Genomic DNA, 12,754 nt, shown 5'->3' on the forward strand with positions numbered 1-12,754 from the left:
TTAAGAACTTTTCAACTTCAGTTAAGACCGTCAACTGTCTTCATCTAGCAGTGCCACAAATAGGTGGCCTGAATGAAAAAGACTGTGGACAACAAATAGCATTATTGTTTCAGAAAAATGAACCAGTGTCCAGTTCATTTCTTTCATTTGATCATTCAGTGAATAACAGTTCTATTATTTGTTTGAATAATATTTCTACACCAGGCCAACATGTCATTCTTTTGTTCATATGAAAAATAAATTGATTAAAACAACAGGTGCTTTGTTCCGGGTTATGCATCAGATCAAATGCATATAAGGTATTTCATATCTGTGCTTATTTTCAATCCGCTCCAAGATAAAGGAATTGGCCTCACTGTTTCAATTTTTTGGAAAGCGAAATTTGATTGGCGATGGCGTGTGACATGTCAAGTTTGTTATGTGATCAAGATGTGATCAAGATGCCACACGTTTACCTGAATTATTTTTGTTTGATCGCCTTCAATGACCCCAGATTAATAGGGTTTTCTTAGGTTCATTTGGAGAGGAAAAACAACATGGATGTTCAGTTCATTTGGAGAGGAAAACAACATGGAAGAGAGGAAAATGAGTCCGGACTGGTTATGCTTATAATGTCGTGAGAGTGACGTACTGCTTTCATTCTGCATGATACGCAGGAAGCATGATGATGGAAGATTATAGAATGAGAAGCATATATTACAAGAGCAGGTCACCCTGCGGTCTACACTTGAAAGAAAACGAGTGAGGACAGAGAGGGAGAGATTAATGAGATATAAATCAAACCGGGTCACTTCGTGATCACGCCTGCATTCTTGCAACAGCTCTAAATTTAAACTAAAGTCCTTTATGGATTCCAGCGTGGGAGTGATACCCACCACATTAGATAAAAGTCTTTCCTTTGCACACCCCTTTTGCGTGGCATAAATGTTGCATGGCTGGTTAAAGGTACAGAGCTGTAGTTCTCACTGGTGATTTTTTTTTTTTTTTTTTACAAAGGCTGATACATTACTCATGACTTGAGCCACAGTATTGAATTTCACTTGTGTTAAAATGGGGCAAATCATTTTTAAATGGGCCACTGTTTGTAGCTGCTGTGAATCCAACTCCATCAGCACCTCATCCCCACTGCCAGTTGGTTTACGATGGGTAAATGTTTGCGTGCATTCACATATTTGCATCAACACACCTTCGCACTTCACTGAGTGCACATGATACTGTATAGTGATAATAGAATACATACACAAACGACATTTAAGGTTCGCGTCAGGCGGATCATTTAGTGTGGCTTTAGTTTCATGACTGAGGAGGAATAATTTAGATATCGAATATTATATTTCAAAGGATATTTTTTTTTCAGGTCAGAATGTTTTTGGTATGAACAGAATTTACAATTGCACATTCTTTGTTGAAGCTTGTTGTTCTTAATTGTCAGTTTATTTTTGTACATATACAAGTAAAACAAAGAAACACAAAAATATTAAAGCAGTTTCCAACTCCTGATTTAAACAATATAGCAAAGAGATAATTCCTAACCGCCTCATTGTTTATTTGTTTGCACATCTCAACACACATGTAACTCGGCAAATAATAATGACCCAGTACAACGCTGACAATACTAGGGTTAACGAGGGAGAGATGTGGCCTGTCCTGGGCAGTATACAAAATATTTATAATACTTTGTATTCTTAAAATCATATTTCTCTACCAACACAGATGTGATGATTCCCAATCAACTTGCATCTGGACTCATCCTTTAGGTACTGACAGCAGGGACCTGCAGTAGGGATCCCATGAGGTGGGAAAGTATCTGATTTGATACAAAATGATGATATGGTACAGGGCCAAACTATTATTTTAGATTGTGTGTTGTATGGGTGGCAGTTACATTATATCTCTGGTATGTCATTTATATAGTTGTACTCTCCTACTTCAACAACTTTCTTCTCATGTAGGATAGGATTGGTTCCACTTAAATAAATTATGAGAGCAGAATTCACAATACACACTTATTTCTGGTTTGTTCAACCTCACATTGCACGTTTGACATTTACTTCAGTGTTTTTCTATGTTTTTGTCAGTAATTTAAATATGCATCAGCAAAGTGAGGTCATTCTTTTGAAGCTGTAGGAGCGGTCTCCGGAGATCTGTTGAAGCATCAGTCTTCACTAGTGTGGTCTCTCTACTAAATAATATTCTCTGTAACTCCTGTGTCAAGGCCCACAGCATGAAGAACTGAATTTTATACCAATAATATACTGCTTTTCATAATAATAATAAATTGTGTTATGTCTTTTTTTTTTTTTTTTCTCACCACTATAGACACCTCATTTCCCAGTCTAGATAAATGCTTATCTGTCCATACGCATTCTCTCTCACTTGTCCTCATTCAGGTAGGTGGTAAATTGCAGTGTGTCACTGCTGAATTTGTGGTAGAAGAGTGGTCCACCCTGGGCTGGTTGTCAGTCAATCGTAGGGCACATATAGGCATACAAAACATTCATATTTATTACCAAGCATAAATTAGACTTTGATGTTCAGGATTTTGAGAATGGGCTAACATATTATATTCTACAGTCAGTTGATTGGTGAACAGTTGAGGTCTGGTCAGCTGCCATAAGCGCAACCAGCAAAAGCTTGTGAAGATGAAAGGTACAGATAAAAAAATGGATCAGATTTGTATTTTTATTTCCAAATGTAAATAGCTTAGCTTCATTAATTTCCTTTCAAACAAAATAAAAAAGGCTATCCCTTTACAAAGGAGTAACATTTGACAACCATTTTTGGTCTGGTCCTACCGGTAATTAAGTCACCTAATGTGTGAAGCTTTGTAGTGACATTTTATAGTGCTATTACTTTTCTTCATCATCCATCCATCCATCCTGCAAAGAGATATGGCCACAATTTCACAGAATAGTCAACAAGAACGCCCGATAGCGTAGCTAAATCAAGACAGGCCGACTTGAGGACGGATGTGGCGTTGAGGTCAAAATTGCATACCCTCAAAGAGGTCAACATTGCTTCTGCAAAACACATTCCCTCAATGATTGTTGTTTGTAGTTTGGATTACAGTTCTATTAATAGAACCTGTGTATTTTTATACATTCATCGGTGACAGGCACCTATGTTGTTATGGCGTTAATTTATACATCCATTTCCCCAGTGTTTTGCTAGTTCGGGGTATGGAAATGGAGCCTATCAAAGAAAATGCAATAAAAATGAATCTGTCATCAGTCACAGAATACAAAGAGGCATATGCTGTATATATACAGCACAATAAGAAAGTAAGAGGGCACCAATAGAGTTGTTGATGTTTTTTAAGACTTCAGGCAGCATTTAACATTTGACATCTCAGCCACTAATACTGGAAAAAAAACTTACAGAGTGAAGGATAGAAGGCCAGTGATTTATTGATTTATTATGACAAACAGAAAAAGATGAGCTGGAATACTGATTGCAATTAACCCTTTACTTGGCACAGCAGCCAATTTTAGCTGATATTCTAAACAGGCAAAAATAAAGGCCTTTATTAGGCATTCATTTTTAATTTTTTTAAAGTCATTTGCCTGTGTAGAAAATCAGCTAAAAGCAGCTCAGTAAAGGGTTACGTAGAACAGCAAGGGGATTTCACGCGTATCGTTTTCCTTTTATGTCAGGGCATACAGATCCTTCTAGAGGTAATGCTATGTAGGTATTTCGAAATGCCAACATTTAATGCATTGTTGATTCTTTTTTCTGTCTGACTTTGAAATGTCCAATTGAGTGTAAATTGCTGAAGGCACACGGTGTTTTGTGTGGGTCACATGCGGCATCAGTATTGAATTCTGCTATGATCTTCTCCATTTTATAAATGAAGCACAAAAGATGAGTTAATTACAAATAATGAGACAAATATTAGATAACAAGCATGTGCCGGTTTCAGGACACAACCGTTTTTTTTGGTTTGTTTGTTTGTTTGTTTTTAGTCCTGGAGGTTTGAGTTTGTATAATGAATGGTTGCCCAGAGTTAGCTGGGAACCCAGGGTGTAGGCCACCTACTGCCCGCAAACAGCTGTGATAGGATCCAGCGTGCTTGTGGACCATCATGAGAATAAAAGGTTAAGGTAATGGATAGCTAGGTTTAAGCTTGTGGTAGCTTGATAGTTGGAGACCCAACTGGCAGTGTACATATTGGTTGAAAACAAAACTGAACAGTATTTATCTATCCACATGAACTTTTAAACAGGTAAGTGCAGACTCCGTCAAAATGCACGAGTGACGACATGCAGCTGACGAGCGTCAGTGAAGTGTGGTTGAAGCAACCTGACTCAAAATGTTGACATTGTTCTTTAAAAAAACAGTGCTAGTTAAAATTTGAAGGCCATGAACCTGGCAAAGTACAGTATACATGTACAGTATCCATACTTGTATATTTGTTTATCATGTTCATGCCATTCCTTAGGGTAAGGATTTAACGCGCAAAGAATCTGCATGCGGTAAAATACCTTGATATATTCTATTGGATGTGTTTGTATTGGCTTGGTCTAGGAAGTAGCCCAGGCACATCTAGCTTTTATATTTTTTTTGTACTGTGGATGAGTACGCTGTGCTGTGCGCCTACCTCATCTGACACAGAGTCAAGAACCATCCGAGTGGTGTCGAACAATCTCCAGATTTTTCATCACCCCAGTTTGGAATGTATGTGCTTGCTGGTGTGATATGCCACAAAAGACATAATCCGACTAATCATGAGTACTGTTGGTGATTAGCTGACTAGCAATTTAAACATTTGTGGCAGACCTAGCTGGAAGAGGAGGAGATTTCATCACTTGTCCTTTGTCCTTGTGAACAGAACGCTTGTAAGCGCCCCTACGATGCGGGCACCAGAGCTGCTAACAGGAGCAATCAGTGATTTCATCCAACATTTCAACTAGCATCTAGCGAAGGAACAGTTTGTTTTCCCATTAGAATTAGAAAAGCCAATGTTTGTGTTTATCGACAGGCATGCATGGATGGCGCTCATATCACATATAATGAATGAAATATTGTGCAAATCAGCAGTCTACACGTCCAGAGCGGTCAATTCATTGAACTGCATAATCTTATTTCATGGATACTCAGTGGCAGGTGCCTAATTATCTGACTTCCAACGTGTTGGCATTTTCTCTTCCGCATAATCGATGTGGCAAGCCGAGATTCACCCACTAATCTTTGGGCTCTATACTCGTGCCCAGTGCAAGTCTGGCACATAGTGCGGTCTAACTGTGCTAATCAGCGGGGAGTTCTTTTTGTTTTGGTATTTTCGCAGACGTGCACAGTTAGAAACCGGGGTTTTGTTTGCCAGAGCGATCATAGATTACTGCTGTGAAGTGGGCAGTGGGAGACCGCCATCTCCTCCCTAAGGCTGTGCAGCAGCCAGGGGGTGAGTTTAGAAATATGATAAAGATGAAAATAATTAAAGTAATTGAGCTATACATTGATCCAAAAAAAAAAAAAAAAAAGCATGGCGTCACGTCTTCAGATGAAGTACTTTTGTCTGCCAAATGCCCAAACACGCCTGCATTAGGACAAATATGAAGATGCACCCGTTTTTACACCCAAGCACACCTGTGCTGTCTACAAATACACTGTAGAGTCCATAATCTTCAATCTAAAAAGTTTTGCTGAGCTCAAATCCAAAGTGATGAAACAATGCCACCTCTCTTGGAATTTGGCAATTATTTATTTTTTTTTTATTTTCACAAGATCGTGAAAGATCATTTCATACTTGTCAACTTTAGTTTGTGTTAAGGGCTGAACTTGAAGCTTACCAGGAGAAAAGACTGATCAAGTTAGGTTGAAAATAAGTAAATCAGTGTTTAAATCAGGAGTTTGGAAAACGCACCAGAGAATATATTCATCAGGGGCAATAAACAGTTGGATTCCAGTTGACAAATACAGTATAAATGTCCATGACAGTCAAGCAGTTAAAAAAATATTGAATAACAAATAGTTTTCATTCCTGTATATTAAATTGAAATATATTCAACTTTAAAGTTAAATATAACTACATGTAACTGGATTAAGCCGATGATTCTTTAACATCTGTCATTGCATGTACCTGCGTGATGGGTCCTGAAATTAAGAAACACTACATTCACTGTATGCCTAGAATTAGAAGCATATGTAGGAACAGGCAAAAATGAATAAATAAATAAATAAAAAAAGGAAAGGAAAACAGAACTATTGTTATCCATATTGGAAAATCGACCTTCACTTTTCTGTGCTGTGCTTATTTACTGCTCGGTTGAGCTTGAGTGGTGTGGGTGTAATGAGTCCTCGATCAAGGACGTGTAACATGCATGTCTTGAACATGTGTGAGAGTTTGAAAGTGTTTACATTCACAGGTAGTGTCTACATTATCCACTTTGACTTTTTCTGCATATCGATTTTCTCTTATAATGCCGAACCACTCACGTATTTACACTATATCATATTTGGCATTGATTATGTTAACCAGCATCTCGTGGATCGTGTCTTTCAATATAAATGCATCAATATTTGCACTTGACATACTTGATTCATGCAGTTCATATTTTGAGCACTATTTCAAAATGTATAGCCTACCTTTCTCAGGCACATCTTAACCCCAATTGAAATCTTTCCATACGACTTTACTTATTGTGGTTATCCCTCAGCTGAAATCCGCTGTTTTACATTTCAGAATCAGCTGAAGCCCGCTGTTTTACTTTTCAGAATCATATGGATTATGAAAAGGGTGCAAATGGATCGAAATGGCATAGTGGTGGGTAGAGAGGGGTGTACCTGCAGAGTTGAGTTAAGTTTTCACAGAACACTTTAAAACATGTTCTGGTGTTTACAGTACAACATATTTCTCAAACAAACCTCTGTTAACATTCAAGATGTTCACGCACAAATATATTATTCTGCATGTAGGTATTATCATGTCATTTAATCAATCTCTAATGGACTGTGATGGTTGTCTTAGAAGACGGCTCCCACCTCATTCAAGACGGCTTCACCATTTCAAGCAAAAATGCTTGGTTATACAACTATGAATGCTAGAAGTCTTAGGCACACCTGAAACACAAATGGGATGCAAACATCTCTTGAGCTGTGAACATTTTTAAAAGCTAGCTCAACAGCCAAAGGGGACTATGTTTTGTTGTGGTTTTGAAGGCAACGTTATTGAGTCTCTTCTCCGTTTGCAGATGGTAGATGAGCTGTTCAGTATATATGTATAAAGGTATGCACTTTTGCATGAAAAGAGTGCTGATTCTGAGTTTGCGGGTAGACAGCTGAGTGTTGACCTGACGGGTTAGCCCTTTTGTTGTGCCACAGTTCATATATATATTTTTTTTAATCTGAAGTTTCAAGTTTATGCTCGAATATCATGTGAGTAGCGCGGTCAAGGTATCTTAAGTAGTACTTTGGTAGTTCAGTACTGTATAAGTTTATAGTATGACCATAGTCAGTATCTTGTGAAAAAAAAATTGTGAAACCATTACCATGGAAATTCATTGATGTTCCATCCTCACACTTTGCCATGCGTTCAAGATAATTTAAATTCTCCTTAGAGTAGTGGTGTGGAACAATTATCAAGAGAAAATATATACAGTATATGTATATACAGTATATCAAGTCATGTATATCTGGAAAAAAAAAAAAAAAAAAAACCTTCTCCCCCATCTCCTTCTACACAAATATTTAATTTCACGACAATATAGACTTTGTTGAAGATATCCAAGTATATTGTACTATTCTAAGATTCTGTCTTTGTCTGATGACAACATACATTAGGTAGGTACGAGGTATACATGGTTTTGTTCCCTTTTTTATGGGCCATCAAATTAATATTGCAAGTGAGAGACATGTGATCCACCAACACACAATAAATAAATTACTGGTTTTCTCCAAGTACAAGTAGAATTATTTTCATTATTTTTCAACCCTTATATTAGGGAGGTCGACTTATAACCGGATCACACAAAAGAGACAATTTGTTTCCTTATAGAGTGGACCCCCGTGTTACAATGTCCCTGATTTACGTTATTTTCATGTTGCGACATGGAGTTTTTTCATCCCTCTTTGTGACATTTTCCCGGTTATGCACCCAAAAACACTGTCATGACCATAGGGGCTTGGATGGATTTGTGTCGTATTGCTTCCATCTGCTGACGTTTTTAGGTAATTGCACTTATTTACTATTGCCGTCTAACTGCTTCCATACAACGTGTGACTACAATGCTGGTCTGCTATTGGTCTGCGTCTCCTCACGGAGACGGTGGTCTGCTATTGGTCGGCGTCTCCTCACAGAGATGGTGGTCTGCTATTGGGCGGCATCTCCTCACAGAGATGGTGGTCTGCTATTGGTCGGCCTCACTTGTTTCATAATGGCGGAATGGTAAAGCTTTGTTCGTTGTGAGTGGTTACAGAACCACATTTATAGTGCATTTTACTGCTTAATTCAAAGTGGAAAGGGTTAACCCTGGGTCCCAAGATTGCTCTAGATGTTAAAGAGAGAAGTAAGAAGATGATTTATATGGAAACGATGATGGAGATAACCCTCATTAGGGAATATGGGAATAACAAGTGCCACTCAAAGGTAAATAAATCCTTTCTATATTTTTGATTTAAGATGTTTTCTGATTGTATACACGTATATTATATGTAGCAATTACTATATTTTTGATTTAAGATGTTTTCTGATTGTATACACGTATATTATATGTAGCACTTACTATAATATTTTTATACCAATTTTTAATATGTACGTACAATTTTGATGTTTTTACCTGGGGTTCTAAACACATTAGTTATTTAACATAGGTTTGGATTGCCCGTCATACGACGAATTCGCCTTACGACCCCAACCGCCGAATGGATTCATGTTGTAACACGGGGGCCCACTGTATTTGTGTTTTAACAACATTATATCAAATTTGAAATATGTAATAACATGTCATTTACAAGGCTTAAAATGATTATACAGTATATACCTCTAATGCTATATAGTATGCATCCGTTTTAGAGCGTTTGCGTCAAACATCACAAAATGCACTTTTGTCAAGCGTCGCCTAATTGGCTTTGTTGTCAAAAACAAGGCTGTGTAGATAATTTTTTGGTTGGACGTTGACACATTGTGAAAGGGAAAAGAGCTTTACTTGTCTCCTTCAGCCCTCAGTGTGCTTGAACAAGCAGGCATGAATGCTGGCAGGTGGAGGGAAAAAACATCGAAGGTCAACCTTCCATGCTCTGATTTCACAATACTCGTCACTTGGATGAAAAGCATCCCAAGTTAGATGACCAACAAATCATCTTCAGAGACCTCCATTTCAACCAAACTGGATAGGTCAGAAGATGACAAAGAGTGGTACAAAAGTGTAACAAGGATGTTTGAACAATTGACGAAGAGAGATCGACCGGGTGTTAAACGGAAAGAGCTTTTTGGCATGTCAGATAGTGATGGTGACATTTCGGGCATTTCGACAAATTAATATTCCGCTGTGTTATAAGGGAAGTTGACTTGCACTGTGAGAAATACGGTACATTAGCATAGCAGAGAAATGATTCATCAGAAGTTGCTCACCACTGAGTAGTTTTTTTTTTTTTTTTGTTCTTTTTTTTTTTATGGAATACTTTTGAGTACATGAGTTCAAATCCACCTCGTTCTGGCCTTCCTGTGTGGAGTTTATATTTTCTCCCCAAGCCCGCGTGGGTTCTGTCCGGCTTCCTCCCACACTCCAAAAACATGCATGGCAGGTGGATTGGACATACTAAATTCCCCTTAGGTGTGATTGAAAGTGTGAATGGTTGTTCGTCTCTGAGTGCCCTGTAATTGTCTTGCAACTAGTTCCGGGTATACCCTGCCTACTGACGAAGCCAGTTGAGGAAATGGATGGATGGACGGACTTTTGAGGACATCACTCGATTAATTATTTGGAAGAATACTTTTTACTTGTTTCAAAAATACAGTACAGTAATGTAGTACTGCTTGGGCGATTATTACTTGCTAATGGCAGTGAATTAGATGTGCAACCCATTTTAATTTAACAATGATTTAAAATGACAAACTTGCATTCATGTCGTGTAAATTTGAAAGATAGTGGCAAAAATGTATCCTGTAGCAAATTCTAATGAAACCCATCATCAAGAAGACGTTGCACAGGAAAAATATTGTGAGCCAAGAAATCTGTATTTATTGTAATTATTAAAATTAAAATATAAACAGGGGTATTATACAATGGAACGAATAATACAATTTTGGTTGTAAAGACATATAAGTGATTTTGAGATTAATTAAGATTCTGCTGTCCCCATTGATCTATTAAAAGTCTTCTGAAGTTCTTATGACACAACAAATTACACATATTTTATGTAAGAAAAAAACTAGTCAACAAATGTTGCAAAAGGATGCACGTGATAAGGAAAGCTGTAAAGTTATTCATTTTATTACTGCCGGCTAGCCACAGTTACCATGTTTTGATGTGATGCAATAGGTCAACTGGAAATGTCCTGTGGCAGTGGAAGCTGTAAGGTGGAGTGTTGCCACCTAGTGATGTGGGGTGTTGCAGACATAGTGTGTGAGAGAGAGAGACAAGACAAGACACGACAAGACAATTAAAAAAAAAAAAAAATAGCAGAGAGAATCCAGATGGAGTGGAAAAAAGGTGCATTTTTAATCTTCTTATTGTAGATTTAAGTAAATTCAAGCAAATCCAAACTCCACATTCTTAAGTTTATCACTCAGAATGCCAATTGGACAGCAGACCACTGTTTGTGTCCTTTTGATTACAAATTGTACCTCACAGCTTGCATCATACTTTAAAAAGAGATGAGTTCTTACCTGCCAAGTCAATAACTGTTCAGTGGGGTTGTAGTTTTTCTCATTTAAACCACCAAACCAACATTATCCTGGCCCTAAAAATGAAAGAAGCAAACAAAAATCAAAATTGTTGCTTCAACATACTGTGCATTTGTTTTACAATCCACACGTTTATTCTCTGTGGAGCACAACATGAATAATGCACTGCGGTTCTTTATTAATAAACTGGATTCAATCAAGCAATCAATGGCAAGAATACATATTTTTAATTGCTCTGCTTAAAAATGAAAGGAAATTAATGTCTCCGCTATCTTCAAACAATCACCATAATCTAATTATCTTTTCTTACAACCAATTCCAGTGCCCAGTTTGTCCATGTAATGAGAACATTTGTACAATCTGAATAAATATTGGATTATGGACTATTTGAGTCTTTTTTCCTCCACTGATGGTGATAAACTGTGTGTAGAGTTTTTCTTTTGCTTCATGAGAACCTCTCACAGAAGTATTTTTAGAATATTTAGAAGTAAATTTAGAATATTGAATTAGTCAGGGATGACGGACATTCAAGGTACTAACACAGCCAGCATTTCAAACACAACCACACACACTTTCAAAGAGTGTTTGGTTTCTCCAAATTGAGACACATGAACATAGAAAAAAGAAGCGCAAAAAAGGCTTGGATAAAGAGGAGCAATACAATGATGCCAGAAAAAAAGAAACTGGTAGAATTCACCAACTCACCCAACATCCATGCAGTGCAGTCACCATAAACAAGATTATGCGGGCTTGAAATTCCACATTATTATGTGGATGCTATCACGATTCAAACATTTGTTTCTAAGATTTTTTGTCTTATTACCTTCATCTCATCTACACATTATTCCATTTATTGATGTCAATGCCGGATTTAAACTTTCGGAAACAGGAATATAAATGATTCCACCATAGAGGTTTAGTAGATTTACTATCAAACTGGATATTTTGTAAGAGTATAATAATGTGGTACAGTTAAATGTCACGGGGGTGCACGGCGGGTGTGAACGCCGGCGTGGTTGCGGAGGACCCAAAAGCAGGGGAGCGTCGGGACAGGGGGTTGATGAAATCCATGTTTATTAATACAACGAACGGGAACAAAAAGCGGGAAAAACAGGACGGCAAAAACTAAGGGCGCAGGCAAGCTGGAAAAACGGAAAACAAACACTACGGGCAGGCTGGCAGGAATACACGAAACTGATGGGCGAGACGAGACGGGACTACAAGACGACAATGACCTGACACGACAGAGACAATGATCCGACACGGGCTGTAACAGACACTAGGCTTAAATACATTCACAAACTAATCAAACTAACACATGGCAGCTGGGCAGGGACAACAGGCAAAGGGAGCAGATTGGAGGACACGAGGCGCAGGTAACAGACAGGTGGACTAAATCAAAACTAACGCAGGCAGACGCGACAGGGGCAGAAACCGGAACTATAAACGTAAACAGAAACAGAACCCCTCAAAATAAACCCACAACCCAACAAACCATGACAGAACCCCCCTCTCAAGGGACGGATCCCAGACGTCCCAAAACAAACCGACAAGCAAACAAAACCGAGGCAGGGTGGGCGGAAGGGGGACCGGAGGAGGGCACAGGAGAAAAACAAAAACAGTCCAAAGGCACCCCTGGTGCCAAACGGGATGCACCCGAGGGGGAAAGTCCAGAGGACGACCCGGTCGCCAGAGCGAGTCAGGCGGGCGACCCGGTCGCCAGACGAAAGGTGCCCTGCGGGGCGAATCAGGTGGGCGGCCCGGACGCCAGACAAGAGGCGCCCGGCGAGGCGAATCAGGCGGGCGGCCAGGACGCCAGAGCAGATGTGCCCGGCGGGCCGAGTCAGGTGGGCGGCCCGGACGCCAGACAAGAGGCGCCCGGCGAGACGAATCAGGCGGGCGGCCAGGACGCCA

At 38.9% G+C, this 12,754-nt stretch overlaps 1 protein-coding gene across 1 annotated transcript in view; it reads right to left on the minus strand.

Moving 5' to 3' along the window:
• LOC148422006 (leucine-rich repeat-containing protein 4C-like) overlaps nt 1-12,754 on the minus strand; it is an 86,925-nt gene that overhangs the window by 24,349 nt on the left and 49,822 nt on the right. The window contains exon 2 of the mRNA XM_088417991.1: nt 10,823-10,896. The gene's annotated coding sequence lies outside the window, so the exon portion shown is untranslated. The remainder of the gene's footprint in view (nt 1-10,822; nt 10,897-12,754) is intronic.

This window comes from Hippichthys cyanospilos, chromosome 6 (assembly GCF_059441005.1).
Source record: "Hippichthys cyanospilos isolate Australia breed blue-spotted pipefish chromosome 6, RoL_Hcya_1.0, whole genome shotgun sequence".
NCBI classification, from domain to species: domain Eukaryota; kingdom Metazoa; phylum Chordata; class Actinopteri; order Syngnathiformes; family Syngnathidae; genus Hippichthys; species Hippichthys cyanospilos.